Genomic DNA, 6,128 nt, shown 5'->3' on the forward strand with positions numbered 1-6,128 from the left:
CGTATGTGCAGTCTTCTTAATAATTATTTAATTGGAATCTATATGTATACAGGTGGGGCCAAAAGTTTACATACCCTGGCAGAAATTTAGTTTTTTTTTGGCCATTTTTCAGAGAATATGAACAATAACAAAAACTTTTTTTCGCTCATGGTTCATGGTTGGGTGAAGCCATTTACCGGCAAACAACAGTGTTTACTCTTTTCAAATCATAATGACAACACAAACTACTCAAATTAACCTGATCAAAAGATTACATACCCCTCCTCTTAATACCATGTACTGCCTGTCTTTTGTGGTGGTTGTGGATGAGGCTCTCTGAGGGTAAAGCTGCCACTGAATGGTTTGGACTTTATTTACATCAATTATGAAGAATACAAACAATATGCCACTCTATGGTAAATCTGCATGAACAGTTCTGAAAACCTGAGTGAGTGTGCAAGAAGAAGAGTGAGGAAAGCCATCAAGACACCCAGACAACCCAGAAGTTATAGGCTTACGTAGCTGTGATTGGAGAAATTATGCACAGTTCAAGCTTTGCATTTTGTATCACCAGTTATCCATCTTCATGATGAAGTTGTATAGAGGAGGATTTTCTTAAAAAAGAAGACCTGAACCTTTAGCTACAAATTGCCAGAAGATACACCTGAGATGCCTGGATTTGATCTGTTTTGGTGAAAGAAAATCCTTCTGTGCTCTACTCCACTATGAAGCTAAGATTAGTGATGCAAAATGCAAAGCTTGCACTGTGCACAATTTCTCCAGTCACAGCCACGTAAGCCTATTAACTTCTAAGTTGTCTGGGTGTCTTGGTGGCTCCTTGTAAAGCACTGCAGAGGTGTTATCAGGTTGTGAAAACAGTGTTTTCAGTTTTCAAAGTGTTTTTCAGTAGCTTTAACAATAATATATGATAGACATGTTAGATTTACACAGAAATGAAGCTGTTTTGAAGTAGATTCTGCCATGTTGGATTCGCAGCCAGAGACCAGACGTCACGGTGCCTCTCTACTGTGACTGCCCCCCCCCCCCCCCCCCCAAAAAAAAAACAGATTTGCAAGATTGTTAGTTTTTCAAACCTGTAATCTGGGTCAGGAAAAAGTTCAGGATGGTCCCGTCTATACTTCTTTGATTCTGCTCGGACAGGACATCTTCAGATTATGGCACAATTGTAGAAATAATGGTAGTACTGTCCATTGATGTGATTTTTATTGCAGTTGCCATGACAACTCTAAATTTGTGGCACGTCCCTGGCAATTGACAGTTCCTGACTTGTCCTGGCTGCCAAAGATAAACAGGAGCCGTAGCGTTCAAGCCGCCCCTGACAATGACTGTTACTGTATACTTCCCTTGTTCCATTCCAGGGGTGTATGCAGTTAAGGTATTGATTAGGGCATTCCTCTGGTGCCTGGTTCCCTCGTCCTCACCATCAAGTCTGTCATTAGTACTCTTGAGCTGCAAGTTGAAAATTTCCTTTGTTAGTCACAAGCAATTATATACATTTTTCTGTTCAGATATTGTATAATTTGAGCTACATGGTCATAACTGGTATTCAACTCAGCACCTTATTGGACAGGCCCTATATTTTTAACAAGCTGTTTATATTGCTTCCAGAATTTTCTCAATTTAGTTATCAATTAGGTATACCACACAGGTGAAAGCAGATCAGACAAAAATGATTAATCCTCTGTACCCACTGTTATTTGTGTAAAGGACTTTTCACACCACATGCTTTGGAAGCATCAGAGGCGCCACAAATCGGTCTAAAAAGTATTTTCAATGAAACGCGTTGCTTTTTAGAGGCGTCTGAAGCGTCACGTCAAAAGCCGAGCTAAACCATCGCTTCTGCCGGGAGTGTGCACATTCCTGCTTGTCAACAGGCTGACGTGGTAAAAGTTCAACCCAATCCAACTTTTGCCGCTCTGAACTGTGACAAAGCTTCACACTGTCCAAAAGAAACAATGTGTCGGGTCCAAACATGGAAGACTAGCGGCAGAAACCACTGATGCCTACAAAACAGGAAGGTGTCACAGGACTGCTCATTTATACAGAGCAGTTTTCTGAAGAAAAATCCTTGCAAATGTTTTTTTAAACCTCAAAATTAATTTGACTGCTGTATTAAAACTTTTTCGTGGTTCATCGACGCACATACAACATGGCGATCACTCAGCTTTCCTCTGAAGAAGAAGAAGAAAAAAAAAAAGCATCTGAGCAAAAGTCTCCGTCCCCTTGCCACACGGAACGCGTCGGGGGTGTGGGAGGCGTTGACGCGACGCGTTGCCTGATGCGTATAAAGCATGCAATGTGAAAGGCTTTAGTTACCGTATTTCCATAAATACAGCATGTTTCATAATATACTGTGTAAAAAATGAAACAGCAAAACTTTATTAAGGTGATGAGGATCTAACAAAAAGAAAACACATTAACTCACTTCTTTGAGTAACTTTACTGGAAGGCCCATTACTTCCAGGCACTGCTTGGAATTGGTTCAAGCCCACACTTCTGGTTTAGCTGGCCATTCTTCAGATGATCATCTTAGCAGCGTCCACAATGTTCTCTCTCCTGGTATGTCTGGGAACCGACACTTTCAGGGACAGTCCAAGGATGCAGTGCACCAACTCTGTCATTTAGCTGTTTGATACTGTGAATGTCATTCTGCTTCTCCTGGAACACAAAATGTATATAGATCCATATGTTACAACCTTAATACAGAAGTTCTCACTTTACATTAAATCCTATGCTTCACAAAGGATTAAACCAATGCTGTTGACCTTTCATCTTCAGCATGGACAAATCTGTGAATGAACTGAGTGATGAAAGTAAGTAGGTAAGTCCCTTCGGCTGCCCCCTTGTTTGCACTCGGGGTCGCCACAGCAAATCTGAGGTGGATCTGCATGTTGAATTGGCACAGGTTTTACGCCGGATGCCCTTCCTGATGCAACTCCACATTACATGGAGAAATGTGGCAGGGGTGGGATTTGAGCCCGGAACCTTTTGCAATGAAACCAAGTGCATTAACCACTTGGCCACCACTCAGTGATGAGAGTGAGCCATGGATGAAAAAAACAATAAAAAAAAAACTTGGCAAGGCCCTGATGGTTGGTCAGGTGGTTGTCCCCCAGAAAAATGTGAAATCTCAAATGCATTCTGGTTAGTGCTGTAGGTATCAATTATTTTAGCAGTCAAGTATTCTATCTATTATTCTGGCGATTAATCGAGTAATCGGATAAAAAGTACTTTTGCGTTTTAAACAACATCAATGGGCTGTCTATAAGCAATGGCACAATGCTGAAATGGCGATGGGATGTAGCCTTCTATTTTGTTTTGTCCAATTTGTAAAAATTAACCAAGTTTTTTTTTTTTAAATAAAGGTTGATTTACTGGGTCCCTGCGTGATTTTTTTTATCCCTCTTTCTCTTCAGCAGATGCATTTCAGCTGGAGGTTGAACATGCAGCATCGCAGTCAGTTTTTTATTATTTAAGTTACCGTGTTCGTGAAGTGTTGTGTGTTGCCCAAAAACGCATCATTAAAAAGTGAAACACTCAGTGTGAGTCTGAGGTAAACACAGAAGAAAGAGTGGACTTCTGCTGTTTGTCAATGTAGCCGGGGACAGAGCTGTGACTCGCCCGGTCTGAGAGCTCCTCACGCTGGGCAGAGAGAGACAGCAGCTGGCCACCGGGTCAATAGTCCCTCCCCACGTAGAGCAGAAAAATAGACAAACACACTGCTTCGCTTTAAATGCACAGTAAGTCTATTTCAGATTATCAGTATGGACCATCTTTCTCTTAAAAGGCTTTATTTTACTCTATGTGTCACGTTGGAAAGCGGTAGCTATCGTTGCTAATTTGATTAGCTGTTATGCTCGCCTTGTTTTTTTTTCTGCGGATGTTGCGGCGCCACACACAGGCCTGACATATGTGCTACAACATTAAACGAAGCTTCGAGGCACAGAATTTGCCTCAAACATTTTTTGTAATCGAATTATTCAAGTTACTCGACTCATCGTTTCAGCCCTAATTCTGGTGCTTTCTCAGGTCTATTTACCCACCAAAAGAATCTCAAATTTTTTTTTTTTTTTGGACAGATCACTTTTCCCACACCAGATAAGGTGGTAAACCTCAGTAGTATAGCATACAAGTCCTGTTTCAAGTGTATGGTACCATAGACAGTATGCACACACTATGCAAATGAATTATGCAAGGGACATAGAAACTGAGTTTTTATAAAAGGAATTCTGTAACTTTATATCAGCAATAAATAAACATGTCAATTAAGTAACAAGACCTGTAAATTATTTCTTTAAATAAGGAAAGTTAGTATATACAACTTCATTACTGGCAGATTTTACTGTATTTTCAAATTATATCCCAAATAGAACAGAATATTTCTTGCCAGAAATTTTGAATATTTTGCTTGCTGAATGTGAATTTTTAGAATCTTCTGGCACAAGACACTGAACAATCTTATTTAACCATTATAGTACAAACCTCGGGATAAAGATCGGGCTGATGTGAATCAACTGCAGACACACTCAACCGACTGATCAGATGGAGGATTCAGTGATTTAACAACTCTTAAGGCAGCAGGCATGGTTACTGTGGTGGGGAACAAACAATGATCGAAAATATTATCAAACTTATCTTTATAAAGTCTCTTTCTGGGCACTGACATTACTTAAACTTAAAGACAGAGTATATATATTAGTCATGGTCATAAAAAGTTATGTATATTTTAAATTTAGCATTTATTTAAGCAAATTAGTCCCTTTGAGATCGAGACCTCTTTTATAAGTGACCTGGACAATTATAAAGTTTCCAATTCACCCAACCTGCATGTCCTTGGAAGTGAGATGCCCACACACCTTACTGACACCTTTAGGCTTCTGGCTTAATATCAGAATAAATTAAAACATGGACAAAATATGAATTAGGCCTGTGCCTCTCTGTGCCTAACGTTAGCTCCGTGCTAGTCAAAAATGTGCTGGTTTGGTTCTCATTAGTCCATGTCTGGCATAATCAAGCTTCAAGCAAGTTCTGTCTTTTCTGTCTAAAATAGGTTTGTGCTCACATCAGGTTCCATTACCTCGTGATGACTGTAGGAAGGCCTCGCCATTTGAAGCTAGCTGCTAACTCGTGGTTGTGTTGGTTTTCTGTGATCCAGTCGACGATCATCCAGCGTTAGTCTCCTCTTCTGCTCTCAGTGGTCTCTTAATCGTAGTATAGAGACTGAACAGGCAAATTAACGTCTTGAACATAAACTTTTATTTACCAAAAGAGAGCGGAGAGCATGCAGCACTGTTAGTTAGCCAAGTCGTGTTCTTCTTCTTCTTCTTCTTTGTTAAACAGCGGGTTTTAACCCAACTCGGTGCACCACTGCCACCAACTGTTTGGTGGAGAGCACTACAAGCTTTTTTTTTTTTTTTTTTTTTTTTTTTAACCAGAATGAGAATGTTGCATTTTACATTCAGAAATGATTGTATCCAGGTGTTATAATGTGTACAACGTACATGTTTTACCCTGGATAATTATAATATCATGCCTCACTGAAAACATGAATTGAGCAGCTGAAATTAAAGGAATCAGAAAGGAAGAAATATGTTATGGTAATAATTCCCACCAAACACTGTTAGACTGTGACATGTGTGACTATTCATCTCATGTTCAGCATGTTTGTTTAAAAACATGTCTGATAATGTTTGAACTGCAAGTTGTGAAGTGACCAGTAAAAAATATTATTTGTCTATGAGCTGTTTTATTTAAATGTCAGTTTTCTGCTCATGCATGTTGAAAACATTATGTTGTAAATCAATTTTAATACCTTTTAATTGTATTTTTCCTTATTTCCAAAAATGCTAAAGATATTATGCTTTTAGAAAATATGGCAAAATGTATGTAACTCAGGTCTGTCGGACTTCTGGATAATAAGCTGCCATTGCAATCTGTTTCCATAAAAAAACATATTTCAGTAGCTGACAATCACAGTCTGTAGTGATGTAAATTTTTTATTGCAAAAATAATATTCCAATTAACAGAGTGCATGTTTATGCAAGTTGCCCCAAGACATGTTTCTGAGTTAGCTCTGTCAGTTTATCACAGTAATCTTGAAATTATACGAGGGTAGGCTGAAAAGTTCT

At 39.2% G+C, this 6,128-nt stretch overlaps 1 long non-coding RNA gene across 1 annotated transcript; it reads right to left on the reverse strand.

Annotated features, from left to right (window-relative positions):
- Positions 1-1,405: 1,405 nt before the first annotated feature.
- LOC117511979 lies at positions 1,406-4,598 on the reverse strand. Its single transcript, XR_004561169.1, has 3 exons — positions 4,483-4,598; positions 2,426-2,658; positions 1,406-1,449 (listed from the first exon to the last, which is right to left on the reverse strand). It is a non-coding gene; the product is annotated as an uncharacterized LOC117511979 (long non-coding RNA).
- Between the last annotated feature and the right edge of the window lie 1,530 nt (positions 4,599-6,128).

Source organism: Thalassophryne amazonica, chromosome 6 (genome assembly GCF_902500255.1).
Source record: "Thalassophryne amazonica chromosome 6, fThaAma1.1, whole genome shotgun sequence".
In the NCBI taxonomy this organism is placed as follows: domain Eukaryota; kingdom Metazoa; phylum Chordata; class Actinopteri; order Batrachoidiformes; family Batrachoididae; genus Thalassophryne; species Thalassophryne amazonica.